Raw genomic sequence first — 20560 nt, forward strand, 5'->3', positions numbered from 1 at the left:
CATCAAAAACTAATGATGTAATGTATGGTGATTAACGCAACATTAAAAAAAAAATGTTATCTCACAGTTTCTGTGGATCAGGAGTCCAGCCAGGCATGGTTTAACTGGGTCCTCTGCCTCAGGGATTCTCATGGAGCTTCAGCCAAGGTGTTGGCCGGGGCTATGGTCTCATGTGAAGGTTTGACTGGGGAGGGACCCACTTCCAAGCCCACTTACATGGTTGTTGGGATGATTCAATTTCTTTTGGGCTGGTGGACTGAGGGCCTCAGTCTTCAGCTGGATGTTGACTGACAGCTGCCCTCAGTTCCTTGCCATGTGACTCTCCCCAACATGGCAACTTCCTTCACCAAAGACAGCAAGGGAATGAGTCTATCAAGATGGAAATTATAATCTTAGATGATGTAATCAAGGAAGTGACATCCCATCACCTTTTCCACATTGTATTGGTTAGGAGCAACTTACAGGACCTCCCCACACTTCAGCAGAGGGGACTAAGCAAGGAATATAAATTCAAGAGACAGGAATCATTGGGGACCATGTTAGAGTGTGTCCATCAGGCTTCCCAGTCAAAAGACAGGGATTTAAAGAATGAATTAAAAAATAATAATAAAACAAGACATAACTATATATTGCCTAAAAGTATATTGATATAGGCATGTTCAAAATGAAAATATGGAAAAAAGATAAACCATGCAAACACTAATCAAAAGAAACCTGGAATGGCTATTTTAATATTAAAGTAGACTTCAGAACAAGGAAAATTACCAGGGATAAAGAGGAGACACTGCATAATCATAAAAGAGTCAATTCATCAAAGAGGCAGCAATCCTCAGTACCCAACAACAGAATTTCAGAATACAAAATTAATAACTGATAGAAATGAATAGAAAAATGACAAATCCAGTTAGAGTTGAAGACTTCAAAACTTCTCTCTCAGTAACTGATAGTATAAATAGAGAGAAAATCAGCAAAGATGTAGAAGAACTGAAAACACACCAACCAAATCTAAATGCTATTTATAGAACACTCCACCCAACAGCAGAACACACATTCCTTTCAAGTACACAAGGAGCATGTTGGAGCTCCTGATGCACAAACAGTTCTTCTCAAAGGCAGCCAGAGAAATAGAGAAGTGGTGGGGGGCGGGGGTGCAGAAGGGGAGAGGCATTCTCTTACTTTACCATCTAGCCTCCTAGGGGACATCTTGAGGCCATGGTCAGTGAAACTTTGAAATGAAAGGGCAATTCTCACTTTAATCCAATTTAATCTAGCAGCTTAAACAATTGAGAACAAATTTCATTTGCATAAAACTCTTTAAACAAGTTTGATCTGATCAGACCTGGTGTGCAGGCTTGTAGGTGTCCAGTTTTGAAATATAAATTCCAACATTTTCTTTGGGAAATATATTTGTTTTAAATGCGGTTCACATAAATTACCTTTACACTTCAGTTTTCCTGTTCATTGCAGTACAACTTGTATTCTCATTCATTCTCTACATCTTTCCTTTCTGCTCCTGTATTGGTTTGCCATTTGGATAAATAAATGTGATTATGCATCAATTTAGGTGGCATGTAGGCAGTCAACGTAGTTTTGAATTCATTCCTGTTTGCACTGTCCCTCAGGCAGGAAGTCTGTAACTAAGCAAAAGTGTCAAATATCCCTATATTAAGTTGGGATTTAATTCAGAAATTCTTTGAAGAAAAAAATATGAAAGTGTTTTTATTGGAGAGTTATAATCAGATTATGGAAAGATGGTTAGCAGTTCAGTAGAGTCAACATATTTTCCATAGAAACAGCACCACCTGGGACAGAGCCCTCACAGAGCTGGGCAAATCTTGTCTCTTTGAAAATGTCTCTTACTGTGGATCTGGCTCCTCAGTAATTATTTTTGATAAAGTAATTTCAAATCTTAGTCTTGTCCCCATGGGAAAAAAAAAAGATTTCCCCACCGAAAAAACGTGAGAAGGTTGATGCCTGGTCATGTACTATGTGCCAAGAGCCCCAGGGAATGCCTGAAATGGCAGTACTAAACCCGAAATATATTGTTTTCTCCTACAAATACATATGATATAGTTTAATCTGTAAATTAGGCACAGTAAGAGATTAACAATGATAATTAATAATAGGACAACTGCAACAATACGGTGTAATAAAAGTTATGTGAATGTGGTCTCTCTCTCAAAATATTGTACTGCACTCATTCTTCTTAGGATGAGAGATGATAAAAGCCTATATGATGAGATAAAGTGAGGTGAATGACAGACGTTTTGACATAGCATTAGGCTACTATTGACCTTCTGACCTACATTAGAGGAAGGTCATCTGCTTCTGGGCCACAGGTGACCATGAGTAATAGAAAGCGAAATCAGGGGTAGGGGGATGAGTTCACTCCCACCAATGGACTCTCATCTCTAGATAATCAGAAAAAAAATTTTTTTTGTTTTGTTTTTGCAAAGAAACTGCCCCAATTTGATTAATCTGGGACACTCAACAGGGTAAGAAATCATTTTAATGGTATGAGTAAGCTATAGACCAATGAACATTACAAATAATGTACTGAATCAGTAAAGAGCTTGCTTTGGATTTTTAAAAAAATATATACCTTTTAATGAACTATGTAAGCAAAATGTAAATAAGATATAGTGGATAATGGCATCTATAACCTATCCATCTCTCTTTTTTTCCCCTCAATAAATAGTTAATATATCTTTGAAGCCATCTGGCAATGCTGGCCAGATTGATCTGGTTTAAACTGGCCAAAGCTGGTTTTAATCAGCAAAAGCAAAACTATTGACATTAGATCCAGTTTGAACTAGGCTACTTTGACAAATGTGACTTTAAACTGGTTTGATTTAGTTAGAATCCCTTTGCTAAGAATCATTAATCTCTCTGCCAAGAATCATTTTACACCATTTTCCCCCAATAGGAACAGTATCACCTGGCTGAATCCAGTTTCCTTCTTCTGAACCGCTGTGATTCATGTTGGTCTGACCCAGTAAGGACAAGTGAGAACCAGGCTTATCTGGTCTCAGTCAGCATGAATTGCTCTCAGTTTGATTTGTTCCAAGTTGGAATGTTTTATTCTACTTGAGCTGGCCTTATCCAATTTGATCCAGGAAGGTTGGATTTGACCTGTTTAGAACAAGTTAAAAACTGATTTTAACCAACTTGGAATCCATTTGCTACTATGATAGCTGGTTTCCCTTAGAAACCTGACATTCAGAAATGGCTTAACTAGTGTGAGCCTATTGTGAACCATATGGACCCAGATGAAATCAGTTATTAGAATTCTTCCATGTAGTCTAATACACTTAAAGAAAATGGGGATTGTAGAAATCCAGGTTTCACAGGTTAGGGAGAAACAGGGGTGGGGGATGGAAGGTGCTATATCTATATTCTTCTAGATATAGGTCAAAATGGATAGTCAGGGTCAATAAATTATTTTTTTTTAATATGGATCAAGGCCCCAGAAAAGGTAAGAAGGCATAGAAGAGAGGGGCTGGATTGGAACAAAGTTGGGACAAAGGTATATTGTAATTAAATTGGGGGAAGAGGGGAATTATATGGATGTGTTAATGATTAGTTTTAATATCATATGAAAAAAATTTAATTTTCATCACACAATTGTAATTTTGGTTAAACAATTTTTGTAGCTGATTATACTCTTTTGACGATTCTATCAATTTTCCAAGAGCCATTTCCCACTCCCCCTGAGACATCTGGAGAGCACCACGCACCTCTGTGGCCTTTCTCACCATACCTTCCTCATCCCCAGGGAAGGAGGTGAAAACCATCAAAAGGCTGGGGCCTTTGCCAGCCAAGGGAAGACAATTTGCAGGAGTTCACGATGGCCCCTCCGGAGATCCCACCGAAAGGACACATGTTCTGGACTATAGCAAGCGACCACCTCTTTGCCCCTTCCTGCTCTCGTGTAACACGTGTCAGGGCTGTCGCAAAGGCAGTCATCACCCAGCCCCTTCAACAGAGGTGACCCTACTGTTAGGCAACCATTATGTGTGCCCGAGACAGTCCTGGTTTACATCTGAGGTCCCAATGTCATTACTAATAGCGGCCCCTTTCTCTCCCAAAGCGGTTCCAGTTTGGGCAACAAATTATATGATCAAGCTGCCTAAGGCCCAATCTCCTCCCATCTGTCCCAATCTCCCTCTCTCTCTTCTCTTCCACAGAGATTGCATCCACTTCATAATTTAAAATTCTGTCTCTTTGAAGATAACTCCAGAATTTTCATCTCCATCTTTTTTTCCCCTGAGTCCGGTCCATAATCTCCACCGGGATATTAACAGAATAACCCACTTAGTGCCAGTGCCAATGGGCCAGACTGAGATATTGCTGCAGCCTCACCCCCCATCATCCACTCCTGCCACCCAGAAACATGTCCCCTGGAGAGTTATTGACACCAGCCTCCACACTAAAGAAAGATAGGAAATATTTGTTCCCGTGTCGGAAAATAAAAGGGTATGTGCACATGTTGCCAGGGTTCCTCTGGAAAGCATCCAGGAATTGTTCCAGAATTCCATTTCCAGGTGTGTGTTTCTTTAAGGAAACATTCTGCAGCTGAGAGGGAACACCCTGCCTGGTGCCGCCGTCAGTAGGCATTGCTATGGCAGAGTGGCCTTACTGTGGAATAGCAAAGGACAGAGTCATGGGGAAAACACAACATGAATGGGCAGAACACACACTCCACCCCTGAGGAAGCCATAATCAGGTAGCTGCCCATTTTCCGAATTAAACAGACCAACTCCCCCGGCTGCAGACCCACAGCGAGGACCTGCTGGATGGGGAGATGTGCTCCACCCCGGGATCAGGAGCCAGCCCGTATTTCTAGAGAGAAGGGGCGAACTGTGAAGAATCTCTGAACCAGGTGCACCTATTCACCGAGCAGAAGGAAATGCTGGAGGTGCATCTATTTCTTTATTCTGCAGCATGGACCAAACTCCATTGACAAAATGATTTGAAGACCATTGACTGGAATAATAAAAGAAGAGAAAAGCAAACTTAAGCGGGTTTAACACTGTCTTGGATGGGGTTTCCCCAAAGGCAGACCCTGTGACAAGGATTCCAGGATGTGTAACTTACTCCAGAGGTGATCTTGGGAAGCACGTGCAGGGGTGGGGAGGAGACAGGGAAGAAAGGAAAGCCATGCAGGATGTGTTGATGAGTAGATTACTGCTGTGGATAAGTGGGGCTCGGTCCTGCTGGGGACCCTCTGGGAAACTGTGCAACACACTGCAGAGTTGTCCTGCTGAGAGCAGCAGGGAAGACGTTTCTATCTACCAACTCCTGTCCCTCAGTGGTAGGGGGTCCCTCTCATGTTAACTCACTGGCCCCTCTGGCCTGTTGCCCACCAGGAGGAAGTGCACTCTTGAGCTGGAAATTGCCCTTAGGTGGAGAGAGCCAGGAAAACATTCTTAGGTGGGGAATGAGCTCTAGGGCAGACCCAGGGCATATGGTTGGGGGACCAAGAGCGTCTCCTGGAGAGAACTCCCCCCACCATCCAGAAGAGGAGGAAGGGAGGGCAGCAAGAGAAGAGTAAAGCTGGAGGATGAAGACAGCAGAAAAACCTGAGGTGTTTGCCCCATGTCAAAGCCTAGACTTGAAAGATCACACATTTGAGCTTCCAGGGTAGACCGCTTCTGTCCCATTCTACCTGTGCTCCTCCTCTTCCCCTCCCCCACCCACACTGAAATATGAATTCATTTGTAGGGGCTGAGCAGGAGAACTGGAGGCTGAGAGTGTCCCCACAACTCTTCCCTAAGCAGCGATGGCTCTTTCCATTCCCTTTAGACTGGAAGGAGCATTATGGTGGCCGCATGCTGAATTCATAAGCAGGGGATCTCAAAATGGTTTCATTGGGACTTTAACTGATAGAAGAGCAGCCTTCGTCAGGGGCAGTATAATCTCCCGTGGTGAGACCAAGGTGGGTGCATCTATCCCCTGCTCGTTGTGTAAACTTAGGCAAATTTCTTCATCTTTTTATGCTGTTGTTTACTCATCTGGGAAACTGAGTAAAATAATAGTAAACTTCTCGCTTTCCGCACTATCCAGGGAAGGGTCCATACGGCGTTGTTTTGCATTCCCATTGTAACTTAAAGGGAAAGCCTCACAATGTCTGGAGCCCTTGATGTCCTGCAAATGAGGGAGGAGGATGTCCTCAAATTCCTTGTAGCAGGAACCCATTTAGGTGGCACCAACCTTGACTTCCAAATGGAACAGTACATCTACAGAAAGAAAAGTGATGGTATCTACATCATAAATCTGAAGAGAACCTGGGAGAAGCTTCTGCTGGCAGCTCGGGCCATCGTTGCCATTGAAAACTCAGCTGATGTCAGTGTCGTATGGTCCAGGAATAGTGGCCAGCGAGCTGTGCTGAAATTTGCTGTAACTACCGGAGCCACTCCTATTACCGGCCTCTTCACTCCTGGAACCCTCACCAACCAGATCCAGGCAGCCTTCCGGGAGCCGAGACTTCTGGTGGTTACTGATCCCAGGGCTGACCACCAGCCTCTTACAGAGGCGTCTTATGTTAACCTGCCTACCATTGCTCTGTGTAACACAGACTCTCCTCTGCTCTGTGTGGACATTGCCATCTCTTGCAACAACAAGGGAACTCACTCAGTGGGTCTGATGTGGTGGGTGCTGGCCAGGGAAGTTCTGCGCATGCCTGGCACCATTTCCCATGAACACCCATGGGAGGTCATGCCTGATCTCTACTTCTACAGAGATCCTGAAGAGATTGAAAAGGAAGAGTAGGCCGCTGCTGAACAGGCTGTGACCAAGGAGGAATTTCAGGGTGAATGGACAGCTCCAGCTCCTGAGTTCACTGCTACTCAGCCTGAAGTCGCAGACTGGTCTGAAGGTGTGCAGCGGCCCTCAGTGCCTATTCAGCAGTTCCCTACTGAAGACTGGAGCGCCCAGCTGGCCACTGAAGACCGGTCTGCAGCTCCCACTGCTCAGGCCACTGAATGGGTAGGAACAACCACTGAGTGGTCTTAAGCTGCTCTTCTTCCACAAAGGCAAACAAAATGGAAATAGAAATGGAAAAGGTTGATGGAAAATAAACAGTTTGTAAATAAAATAAAAAAATAAAATAAAATAAAATAATAGTAAACTTCTCATAGGGTTGCTTGAGAGTTAAATGAGACAAGGCATGCAAAGCCCTTATCACAGTATCTGGCACACAGTAAATACTCTATGAATTCTAGCTACTATAATTTCTCACTCATTCAACAAATTTTACTGAGTCTCTTCCATGTGTCAGATCCTATTTTAGGCATCAGTGATATATCAGTGACCAAACAGACTCAACTCTTGCCAAGAAATATATATTCTATTGCCTTAGAGACCGACAACAAACAAGTAAGCACATTAATAACCATTATAATATCAGGTAATAAGTGCTTGAGATCTGCAAAGATCCTTGACAGCATTCTAGGCAGTGGGTAGAGGAAATATGAACGTCATGAGGTGAGAATAAAGTTAGTGGGTTGAGAAAAAGCATGAAGGTCGGTGTGATGAGAATGGTGAGCAAGAGAGAAGGTGAGAGGGAGAGGCAGCTGGGGTAAGGAATCTGGATTTCATTCTAAGTTTTGAGTAGGGTTTGACATGATTTCATTTGTGCTTTTAAAATATCTCCCTGGGGCGCCTGGGTGGCTCAGTTGGTTAGTCGTCTGCTTTGGGCTCAGGTCATGATCCCAGGGTCCTGGGATCGAGCCCAGCATCGGGCTCCCTGCTCAGTGGGGAGTCTGCTTCTCCCTCGCTCTCTCTGCCCCCAACCCCGCTTGTACTCTCTCTCTTTCTAATAATTAAATAAAATCTTTAAAAAAATAAAATATCTCCTGGCTGGCCATGGAGAGAATAGACTGGGGGAGGGATAGCAACAGAGGATGCAGAGGGATGAACTCTGAGGCTAGTGGAGTAGGTCCAGAGGGAGATGGCTGTGGTTCTGATGGGTGACAATAGTAAAGATCAAAATATGTAACGATATTGAATTTGGCTTATATTTTGCAGATGGAGCCAACCACACTTACTGATGGTTTGGATATGGAGTGTTGGACAAAAAGAAAACTCAGTTACAGTGTATAGGCTTGGAGTCTGAGTATCTGAGTAAGTGGTGGTGCCCTTGATTTAGAGAGAGGGGCAAACTAGAAAAGACAGGTATGAGGAGGGGGCCTTGCAGGAATTGGAAGGAAATGTTTGGGTATGGTTAAGAGACTGGGTAAGATCACCTGAAGAGTGAGAGAAGATAAAGAACAAGTCTGAAGACTGAGCCCTTGAACACCCCAACACTGAGAGGGAAAGAAGAGGAGAAGAAACCAGCAAAGGGCATGAAGGAGTGACCAGTGAGTAGGAGGAAAGCCAGGGGAATGGGCCATTCCAAAATTCAACCAAAGAAAGGGTCTCCAGAAGAAGGATATGACTTACTGTGATAAATGCTAATAAGAGGTCAACTGATGTGAAGGTGTGACGTGACCAGTATATTTAGCAGGATGAGAGTTTTTGATGACTTGAAACTTCTAGTTTCAGTATTACTATGGAGACTATAGCCTGACTGATAAGGGTCAAAGAAAGAACAGGAAGAGAGGAAGTAAAGCTAGTAGCAACAGCTGTTTTGAGGAGTTTTACTATAAAGAGAGCAAAATAAAGTAATAGATAAAGGAGGAATTGGAGGTCAAGGAGAGATTTATTTTTAAATATAAGGAGGGATGTTACAACATATTGGTATGCCAGTGGGATGATCCACTAGAAATGGAAAAATCAATGATACAAAAGAAAGATGCAAAGTCCTTGAATGGGAAAAAGAGATAAGAACCTGTGCATAAGTGGTGGGGTTCCTGAACAGAGGCAGTGACAGGTCATCCTTTGTAACAGGAAGAAATGCAAAGGCTAGAAATACAGCTGCATGAAATATTCCTGGGTGCTTAGGGCAACTGCTTCTTTTTTCTAGAAAATTTCCCCAAATACAACTTAAGCAACTATTAAATGGCTCAGCTGGGGCTGTAGGTTTTGTGCTGCCTGCCAAGCAATGATTTGGGGTTCACAGCCAATCCCAAGACAGTAAAAGCAGAGGACATGAGGTCAGAGAACACATTTTTTCCCATCCTTGCAGGCCTTCAATAAATGTTGGATTGACTTGAATTATGAGAAATTAAAATTCATTCATTGAAGACCTGCTTAAAAGATACTTACAGATGCTGCAGAAAGCCATTTTTCTGAGGAATTAATACAGCTTGTGCAGTCCTCTGAGCAAATCTGTCTGCAGATGGAAAATGTGGAAGGATGGACCCCTCCACCATGGAGAACTGGGACTGGTTCACCAACCTGACCTCTGTTCAAAAATATGGCATCCTTTTGGTTAGTATCCAAAATATATGAAGAACTTCTACAACTCGACACCCAAAAAACAAATAATCAAATTTAAAAATGGGCAGAAGACAGGAACAGCCATCTTCTTCCAAAGAAGACATACAGATGGCCAACTGACACATGAAAAGATGCTCAACATCACTCATCATCAGGGAAATGCAAATCAAAACTACAATGAGATATCACCTTACACCTGGTTAAATCAACAGCACAAGAAACATCAAGTGTTGGTGAGGATGTGGAGAAATAGGAACCTTTGGGCACTATTGGTAGGAATGCAAATTGGTGCAGCCACTATGAAAAAGAGTATGGAGGGTCCTCAGAAAATTAGAAATAGAACGACCCCGCGATCCAGTAATTGCACTACTGGGCATTTACCCAAAGAATACAAAAACACTAATTTGAAAGGATATATGCACCCCTATGTTTACTGCAGCATTATTTACAATAGCCAAGATACGGAAGCAGCCCAAGGGTCCATCGATAGATGAATAAAGAAGATATGGTATATATATTTGCAATGGAATATTATTTGCCCATAAAAAAGAATGAAAATCTTGCCATTTGCAGCAACATGGATGGATCTAGACAGTATAATGCTAAGCGAATAAGTCAGAGAAAGACAAATAGCATATGATTGCATTTATATGTAGAATTTAAAAAACAAAACAAAGGAACAAAGGGGAAAAAAAGAGAAGGACAAACCAAGGAACAGACTTTTAACTACAGAGAACAAACTGATGGTTACCAGAGGGGAGGTGGGTGGGGAATGGGTGAAATAAGTGATGGAAATTAAAGAGTACACTTGTCATGATGAGCACTGAGTAAAGTACAGAACTGTTGAATCACTATATTGTACACCTGAAACTAACACTATATGTTACCTACTCTGGAATTAAAATTTTTTAAAACTTTAAAAAATTGAAGCAAACATTTTGGTAATGAAATCGCCACAGGTTGGAACATTTGATGATCATAACGATGTTTGTATTAAAAAAATATAGCATCTTTTTAGTCCCACTTACCAATCTTAATGCGTTAGATTGCAACCTCCCTGAAAAAAGAGGCCAGGTCTTAGTCAATACTCTATGGCTTCCCCCAACCACCCAGGTGTGTAGCCAATGTGTGTCAGTGGACATGATGGGGCCTGCTGCTCACAGTCATTTGAGATAAAGAGCAGATCCCCTGGATATGAAAGGAGACCCTTGTCACATCATGTTCCCTTAAAAGCTTCTAATTGAAACCCAAAGCGTAGACCCCAAATACCTCTGATAAAGAGACTTCTGAGGTTAACAAGGAGAAACAGCTTCCATATAGGAAAGTCTGGAGTTCTAGTATATTTCCCTGGTCACCTAGCACTTCCTGCAGTGGTAATTATGAGATTTTCTTACTAAACTCATCATGTTGGGAGAGTGGGCAATACTTTACCCAAAAGTTTTACTGTCAGCCTATCCATCATGCTGAAGCAGAACATTCACTTTGTATCTGAAGCCACTTACAACAACGCACCTATAGCAACTTATGAGGGTCCACACAAGGTCAACAATCATGAATGGTCCCTTAATCCAGTGGGATGACAAGCCCATAGGATTTCCTGGTCCCTTGGGAACTGTCTCATCCATAGACACTGTCTCCTTCCTTCTCCCACCATTCCCATGGGTCCTGTTGCCACTTACATACTCTCCTCCCTTATTCCCTTCACCTCCATACCCAGGAGTCCCACTCCTCTTTGGCCCTCTATGATGGCTGTCAGACCCATGGGCTATTTTCTCTCAAGGATGAGCTAATGAGGGCTAGCAAATTTAGAAAACCAGCCCTCAGAGTCAAAGGTCCACAACATAAGTGAATCCTCCATACTTCCAAGAATTACCTCCTATGTACTTCCCAAGCCCCCTTCTCATATCCCCATGGGTGTATGCTATGAGTGCAGAAGGGGTGAGACTGGAGAAACAGACCTGTCCCACCAGGGAAACCTCCACATATGAGTGGCTGTATGGGAACCCAGAATTGGGTGCATGACAAGTTGCTTTCTATGACCCTGAACAGCATATACAAACTCTCTTTTCTCTATGGGATGTCCAAAGAGGGCACCAGGCATCAAAGCAATTCTGCATACAAGCCGGTAACTGAGCTGGGGCAAAGGACCATGAGTGAGGAGTGCCCCCAAACTTGGATCAAGTTGCTCTTCAAGAGCCAAGTCAACACATCAGGTTAGAGACAGATATTGCCATCTTACAGAAGGTGAAGCCCACAGGCCAGAGCAAGATTCTGTACAAGTTACCTGATTACATTAGCATATCTAAAGAAGGAAAGTGTGGAAACCAAGTAGAAGTAGGTCAACTTGGAATCTAGAAAAACCTCCGTGAGAAAGGCACACTTGAAAAGTGCACATCCATGCCTTGCTGAGGGAGTCGGTCCTGAACATTACCTGTGGCCAGTTCCTCATGATCACCCTCCTGCTGGTGTAGGAGGTGAACTGCAAGCAGCGAGGGAGTTCCCAGCATCAACCATTGATAGACCCAAATACTCCTTGTCTCTGATCTGCCTCTGCCCCAGGACAAGTAAATCAAGACTGAGAGTGCTGTGCACACAGGAGGGAAGGTCTAAGTACAGGGACGTAATTACTCTTGTGAAATGAGGTATGGGACAAGACCAGTAGGGGTCATCAAAAACAGGGTCAACAAAACTATCCAGACTGGAATCAACACCTTCCTTTAACCCCACCTGGTTAAAGAACTTTTACAATTATTTAGTGCAGGGGAATCCAGTCATAATTTTTAGAACCCCACCCTGTCTCAGATAGTGGTTTAGTGTTCTGTCAGAGTCCTCAAGATCACCTCTAGGGTCAGCAATTTGCTAGAGGGACTCAGAGGACTCAGCATATGGTTTCATTCACAACACACTCGTGGGATTTATTACAGTGAAGGGCTACAGAGCAAAATCAGCAAAGGGAAAAGGCTGTGGAGAGAAATCTGGAGGAAACCAGGTATAAGCTTTCAAAAGTCCTCTCTCAGCAGAGTCACACAGGACCAGCTCAATTCCTCCAGCAATGAGTTCTAGCAACACATATGAAGTGCTGTCTATCAGGGAAGCTCATTAGAAACTCAGCGTCTAAGGTTTGTATTGGAGACTGGTCATATCAGTACCCAACCGTACTAAAATTCCAGACTCCCAGAAGGAAACCAGGTGTTCAGCAGAAACCACCACTGTATAAATAGGATAGGTACAGTGAGCTACCCTTATCATTTAGGGAAAGCTTTATATCCATTCAAAAGACAGTTTACTGGCCAAGTTTCCACACCAGCCAAGGGCCAACCTTGTAAGCAGGCAAGCAACCTTGCAACCTTGCTCTTTCTAAGGAGAGCAGTCTCAGGCCTGCTGTGTTAACTCTCCTGCACAGGTGTATATAATCAAAGAGGTCATCCATAGAGTAACAATATAAAGTTCTCATTCAAGAGGATAGGTTCAAAAAAAAAAAAAAGATTATAGGTTCAAATGTCATCAACCATCCTTTGCTACCTTCTTAAAGTCCTCAGATAAAGCACTCCTCCGATATTGATGTGGACATATTTTTCTACCAGGAGAACCCCGTGTGCTGCTGCCGTCAAGATTCTAGGGCTTCAAGTTGGCAAAACAGAACATTCCCGCAGCCAATCCACCCACACCCCTGCCTTCTACCACCACCATGCACTGCGGACCCTTACTGAATCAAGCTTTAAAGGAGCCCATTTGACTTGGAGTGCTAAATATTGTCACAAACCATCCCCAAACCAAAATGTCCCAGCATGGTAGTCCCAAGTCCTGGTTCCCAGACCTGGAGAGAGTCACACTCTTCACCCTGGAGAACTGTCTCAGGGACTCTCCTGGGGACAGCACACAGTGAAGCTCAGGAAGGAGCCCTTCATTCTGAGCCACATAAAAGTGTCTTCGCACAGCATTCTCCTTTCTCCATGCAACCATCTCTACACCCACATTCTTCCACAGCCACATTATTTACTTATTTTTGCCTTTCTGAAGCAAGTTATTACCTTGGCTCAGGCTAGGTCACAGTAAATCTTTCTTTAGACGGTGTCTCAAATATCCTGTGATCTATGAACTCAACTACCCTGAAGTCAACCTTGAATCCACGCAATGGTAATGACTCAATTGCTCTTAGACCCAAGGAAATCCTAATCCCCAGGCTCATTTCACACAGTAACGACTTTGCCCAGTTTATTTTTCTTTTCTTTTTCAAAGGACAGAGTTTAGGGAAGCAGGGAGAAGAGATTAACCCTCTAAAGTCTACAGGCTCAATCAGTCCATTCATCGAAGCCAGGTTTGGGTGCCTCTCCACACCCAGAACGTTATCCTAGTAGGAATTCCCCTTCTGGTTTTTGTTTCCTTCCAAATTTAGAATCTGGGCTGTCTGTGTGTGAGGCTGGGGGTGTTTCAGGACAAATGACATCATGTAGACCCATAGAAACAGATGTTCGGGCTCTCTGTGCTTCATGAACTCAGTTTCGTGCCATCTACTGGAATGGAAACTCACTAGGCCATCCGGAGAGAGTTTCAAAGATGAGTGGGAGGGACTGCAGGGCTTTCCTTTCATTAAAACAGGAAGGGTCTGGGCTGGAATATGTTAGTGAGGACATCCAGAAACAGTCATGGAAACCCAGTGCTCAAACCCACGGTAGGTAAGGACTCTGGTCCACTGAGCAGATTTGTAAGCGAGATGCTGAAATAATTTTTCCACTCCACTTCCCCCCCACTCCCCTACCTCCAGAAAGGCACAGGATACTTTTAGCATGAAAAATAAGTGCCCCATAAAAATGAACATAAAAATACCATACAGGGGACAGGGTACCCTCCCACCCATTACCAAGAGATCCCTGAAGGGACCATTAAATTAAACAGGCTTCAAAGCCAGTATTGGAGAAGTGGATAGGCACAGGCCAGCACTGGTCTGAAGAGAGCTGGGAAGGAAAATTAAAAAAAAGAAACTGGCCCAAAGAGCCCCCTACAGAAGTAAGGGGCATGTGGAACCGGGTGGAAATCCACACCCCACACTGTGTGTCTCTTGTGATCTCAGGGCTGTTTATTTGCAAATCCAGTGACCTCCCCTCTGAGCTCATCTCTCCGTCCTTTCTGTGGGATCTGACCCAGTCCTTTTGCCCCCGGCCTCTGTGGAGCTGTCCTACCTTCGTGTCTTCCACATCTCTGCCTCAAGCTTAACAGACGCCCTGGCTTTGGGTCCCAAACCTCGCCTCCTCCTCATCCCATCCTCTCGCCTCCTTCTCTCCCACCTGGCCTCCTCCTCTCCCTCTCCCCCCGCCCTGCCGCCCTGGTGCAGTTAGTCACTTCTGGTTCCGGGCCAAAATGCCAGGGTCATCCTTCACTTCCTCTCACACGCCACATCCAATCCATGGCCCAACTTTCTGCATATGTTGAGGTTGGACCACTTTCACCACCTCTGTGGCTCCCCGGTGTCACCTGGATCACTGCTGCCCGATTCTCTCCCTGCTTTGCCTTTTCCCCTTCGGACCATGGACCCCAACATGGAAACCAAGTGGACATTGTTGAAACAGAAGTCAGATGGGGTTACCCTCTACTCAGGACCTTCCAGAGACTTCCAGTCCTGCATGGAGGGAAGGCTGTAGTCCTCAGGATGGCCTTCGAGGCCTGCAAGGTCCAGCCGCCTCTCTTTTGCCTTTTCCCTCCCAGCTAGCTGCAGGGGATCCAGGCTGGTGCGCGGACTCCCCAGGCATACTCTTGTCTCTAGCCCTTGCTCTTCCCTCTGCCAGAGCACTGTTCCCCAGTTGTCCTCAGGTTCCTGCCTTCCATTTCTTCAGGCCTCTATTCAAATGCTACTTTCTTGGCCCCTCCATGTAAAATTGCAGCCACCCTGATGTTTCTGTGCTTCTTTCCTTCCTTTATTTCTCTCCCTAGCGCTTATCACCATTTATCCTACTGTGAGTAAATTCTTTACCTTGTTTTTTGTTTTTTGTTTTAGAGAGTGTGTGTGTGCACCTGTGAGCAGGGGAGAGGGGCAGAGGGAGAGAATCTTAAGCAGACTCGCTGCTGAGCACAGCCCCACATGGTTGGGGGGGCTCCATCTCAGGACCCTGAGACCATGACTTGAGCCACAGTCAAGAGTCTGAGGCTCTGGGGCACCTGGGTGGCTCAGTCGGTTAAGTGTCTGCCTTCGGCTCAGGTCATGATCCCAGGGTCCTGGGATCGAGCCCTGCGTCAGGCTCCGTGCTCAGCGGGGAGCCTGCTTCTGCCTCTGCCTGCCACTCCCCCTGCTTGTGCTCACTCTATCTCTCTCAAATAAATAAATAAAATCTTAAAAAAAAAAAAAAGGACTCTGAGGCTCGATGGACCCAGGCATCCCTCTTATTTTTTTAAAGATTTTATTTATTTATTTGAGAGACAGAGAATGAGAGACAGCATGAGAGGGAGGAGGGTCAGAGGGAGGAGCAAACTCCCCGCTGAGCAGGGAGCCTGATGCGGGACTCGATCCCGGAACTCCAGGATCATGACCTGAGCCGAAGGCAGTCGCTTAACCAACTGAGCCACCCAGGCGCCCCTTTCTCTACCTTATTTATTATCAGCCTCCTCTCTAGGACAGAAGCTCCATGTGGGCACGGATCTTAGTCTTGTTTTGTTTGCTTTTGCAGCTGCAACTCTAGCAAAACTTTTACTGAATAAATAGAATGAATGAATGAATTGAAGTTCCATGCTAAAAATCCCCAACCACTCCTGAGTGCCCTGCTCTAAACACTGACACCATACTTATCCCATTGTCCTGAGCTGCTCACTGCTTAACAGACACTCAGTTGCGCTGCATCTTCGCCTAATGGGGGTCTTATTTCTGATGACTTACCTCAGTCTCCGCTCAAGTCAGAAAACCATGGCAAGCCTCTCAGAGTGATGCAAGGCAAATGGCTTTGACAAACTCCACCCCTCTACTTCCTTGTTCGTAAAAGGGGTGTAAAAACACCACCTTCCATTAGGTTCTTGTGAGGGTGGTGAGGTGACCTGTCAGTAGCATTTCTCCTGGTGCCTGATTTTGCAGGGGCTCAGTTAACACCATGGCCCTTCCCCACTGTGTTAGTACCTTCCGAACGCTCCCAAGGGCTGCCAGACTTTCCTGGGGTCTCTCTGACTCCAGTCCCTTCACTGAGCAATTGCCTTGTTTATGACTACACCATTTCTTCAGGTTATTCTTTGGTTCAAAAATCCACACCTTCTTTCTGAAGAGGCAACATTTCCTTAAACCCAACTGTATAGAGTTGAATACAATCAAATCAAGTGAAATCATTCCACGTGGCCAGCCTAAGCAAGCCAATTTCTTCCTAGAAGCTGCTCAGTAAACACTTGAGTGAAGATGGGGTCCAGCCCACCATGAAGTGTGGGGTCAGTTCGCCAGCTGAGCTCTCTGGACCACTCCTCATCCCCCACGCCCCACATGCTCTTCCTTGTCTCTGAGCCATTGTGAAAGCTGCACCCCCCTCTCCCCCCGGTCTAGAAGACCCTGTGTCTCTTTCCATGCCCCTTCCTCACCCATGGAATACAACACCACATCCTCAGGACCCTGAAGGCTGGGCCTCCTTTGGAAAGCCCACTGTGTCCCCTCATCAAGGTGGCTTAGCTGCCCCTCTCCTATGCTCCCACCACATCATCTGCTCACCACGGCATGGACTGTGCAGAGGGGCATCTGCCTGTGCAGTCATCCGCCTCCCCAGCCAGGGCTGTGAGTCCTGGTGGGCAGGAACGGTATTCTACCCATCAGTGTGAACTTAGTACCTATGACAATGCATGGCACAAGGTAAGTGCTGAATAAATGCTTACTGAATGAATGAACAAGCGAGTACGTGCAGGAGTGGACAGCTCAGCAACAACTGAAGAAATGCAACATGCCACCAGCCTAAGTGGGGGGGTGTGAGGCGTGAAGAGGCCGGAGACACACGCTTCTTAGGAACAGACCCAGGAGGGCGCCCCCCCACCAGCCTCCTGCCCCGTGTCCTCTCCTCTCTGTGCACGTTTGTTCTGCCTGAGCAGCCTCACCCCGGCCAGAGGCCTCCGTTCCTGTCTCAGTGCCACTGACTCCCAAAGCGATGGTCCTGAATTCTACGCCAAACTTAAGACAAGCTCCTCTTGCCTACGGCTTTTTCATTGAAACTGTTAAAGCTCCCCCTTCCTCCACGAGAGATCTCTTGCATCTCTGGATTCAAGGAGTGTTTGCATTCCAGGAACAAGCCACTCTGGTACTGACTGCATTCTGAAACTTCCCAACTGAACGCTAACTCCTGCTACAGCATGTTCTAGATGGATTTTTGGAAGGGTTGGTAAAGGTAAATGCATCCCCGATTGCCATGGAGATGTGGTGTATCGTAGTCACAGAGGACAGAGAAGCAAAAATTAGAGTTACTTGCCTTGCAAGGTAGTAGAAAATGTAAAAGCCTAGAGTCTAGATATGTAGGGCGGGAGTGGGGAACTTCTGGCCTCCAGCTGTTGGCTCAGTTTTCTTCCAACCTTTGGCAAACACAACAAACCAAGGTTACATTAACGAAGAAAGATGCTTATCAGTCAGATACCACTGTTTGGAAATTATCCAGAGCCAGTTGGAAGGCACATGGCTGGTGATACATTTTACAAGCACATTCTTATCCTCCCGCTCCATTTCAGAATTCATTTGGGCTTCTTACCTTTCAAGTCAACTCTCTTTTTCTCCAGAAACTGTGCTAAATTTTAGAGGAAGTCTTTTGCTTTCCCCTCTTGTTTTATATTGTTGACTGAAGCCATAAAGTGACTGGACGTGAGAGCTGGAAAGACCCTTAGAGATTATCTGGTCTAACCTCCTCATTTTATGGGAGAAGAAACTGTCAGTGCTGACTTTAACTTTGAATTTTATGAGGCCTATTTGTGTTGACAACGTGATTGATTGCTTTGCTTCCGAGACTGAAGATTTGCAAGGGGAAATAAGGAAAAAAAAGTCAGTGCTCTTCCTGATGGGAGGGAGTGTAGGGTAACAGCTTTCACAGCTGTAACCTTCCCCGGGCCACATCCACCCTATATAATGAAAGGTCTTTCTACCTGGTGTAAGCCAACCACCACAGGAATGGCTGTAGGAAGTTGCTGCTCCTCTTAAAGAGGAAAGTGTTGAAAGATTAGAGGTCACTCCCTGTGACCAATGAGAAAGAATTGAAGAACTTTGAAGCAATAGGTGTCCCATCAGCGGTACTCATTATTCCCAAAGAGGGTTTCTCTCAGGGGTGATGGCTCTTTGGACCTCTTGAAATGAATCTGCTCCTGCACACTATACTGTCCAATCCCCCTCCCCACTGAGCATGGAGACCACAGAATGTGGCCAGAGAAGGTTCCCTGGCAGTAAGGCATGGCTTGGTCTAGGAATAGTATATATCTTAAGCTATGGTGGATGATGCCAGGGGGATGGAGCTTGGAGTCATTCTGGAAAAGGCACAAAGAGCAGAGCTAGAAAAGCAAAAGCAAAATCTGTTTGCAGAGCCAATGGAAAAGATCAGCAATGGAAAACTGGTTTCAAGTCAACTCTAGCTTGATTGGTAGTGCCTGCCTGGTATCAAGAGGGGTTGGGAGGTCGTGGGTCAGCAGAAAGGAATGCCATTATGGATTAGTGATGCCTGCATCAGGCCCAGGTTGGGGAGGATCAGCAGCATACCATGTCTTTTCTTTTTTTTGTTTTAGATTTTATTTTATTTTATAAAAGAATTACATGTATCAGTCTTTTTTTAAATATTTCTTTTCTCTCTTTTCAAATTTTTTATTTTTTAAAGGTTTTATTTACTTCTTTGAGAGAGAGCACAAGAGAGGGAGGGTCGGAGGAAGAAGCAGACTCTCCACTGAGTGGGGAGCCCAGTGCCAGGCTCAATCCTGGGACTCCAGGATCATGACCTAAGGGAAGGCAGATGCTTAACCAATTGAGCCGCCCCAGCCCCCCACACATATACAGTCTTAAAAGTCAAATAGTGCTTCCAAGTTTTATAATGTAAGGCAGCATCCCTCTTGCCAGGGTCTTGTCAGCAGGCCCCCTCTCTCACTGGAGAAACTACACTAACAATGAACTTGGGTTAGAGAGTGCATGCTGTGGAAATATTAGAGTATGGAAATTACTGAGTGAAAAATTAAGGTGGATTTAAGAGTGAAAACAAGAAAGTAGGTATTGGCCCTGGAGCACATAGAAACTAAACTATAAACCCACTTTTGTAATGCATCCAGGATGACCAAAGAGTCAGGTGGGTTGAACAGTAAACACTATTCATCTGCCATATAGTAAAAGCCCTAAAATGACCACTTACCCATTATCAAGCAAATGGGGTGGGGGAGTACCTCAGTGGTGGTGGAGGGGGTTGTCAGTTCCAGTGACTGGGGAAGAAGCACCTGGCTGCCAGAAACCAACCCTACAATCCTATTTTGATGAAATCAGTAGCCGAAACTAAGGACTAATTCTGATGGACAAGGAAACAGGCGGGGCCATCACACAGAGCAGGTCTGGGAAGTGCTGGTAATGAGGCAGAGAGAAGCCCTCTCTGTCCACTCCCTGGAGCCAGCCCAGAGGCAAGAATGCAGGAGCAATCTGGATGTCTATGTGGAGGGATGACTGTTGTCATACCCCAAGCTGTTAGGGATGCTCTTCCCTGTGTTCCCTGCACAAAGTACCTTTCCTGCATCTATTCAGATAATCATCTGATTTTTCTTTTCTAGTCCTTAATGTGGTGAATTACATTGATTAATTTTTCAAATGTTGAACCAACCTTACATTCCTGGGATGAAATCCTCTTGGTCATGATGTATTATCTTTTTATGTAGTATTGGATTTGATTTGCTAAAATACTGTTAAGAATTTTTTTAAATCTATGTTCATGAGGGATTTTGGATTGTAATTTTCTTTCTTATAATGACTTTGTCTGGTTTTGGTATCAGAGTAATGTTAAAGAATAAATTGGGGACTGTGTTCTCCTCTCCAATTTTCTGGAAGAGTTTATTTAAAATTAGTGGGGGTTTCAAAGAACAAATAATCCAATCAAGAACTGGGCAGAAGACATGAACAGACATTTCTGCAAAGAAGACATCCAAATGGCCAACAGACACATGAAAAAGTGCTCAACATCACTCAGCATCAGAGAAATACAAATCAAAACCACAGTGAGATACCACC

General features: G+C 44.7%; 1 non-coding gene and 1 pseudogene across 1 annotated transcript in view; both read left to right on the forward strand.

Annotated features, from left to right (window-relative positions):
* LOC102750267 (uncharacterized) overlaps nt 1-20560 on the forward strand; it is a 612045-nt gene that overhangs the window by 277942 nt on the left and 313543 nt on the right. The window lies entirely within an intron of this gene.
* Nucleotides 5044-7112, forward strand: LOC102749392 (small ribosomal subunit protein uS2 pseudogene; annotated as a pseudogene).

The sequence above is a fragment of the Leptonychotes weddellii genome, chromosome 9 (genome assembly GCF_054177405.1).
Source record: "Leptonychotes weddellii isolate Sample4059 chromosome 9, ASM5417740v2, whole genome shotgun sequence".
NCBI lineage: Eukaryota > Metazoa > Chordata > Mammalia > Carnivora > Phocidae > Leptonychotes > Leptonychotes weddellii.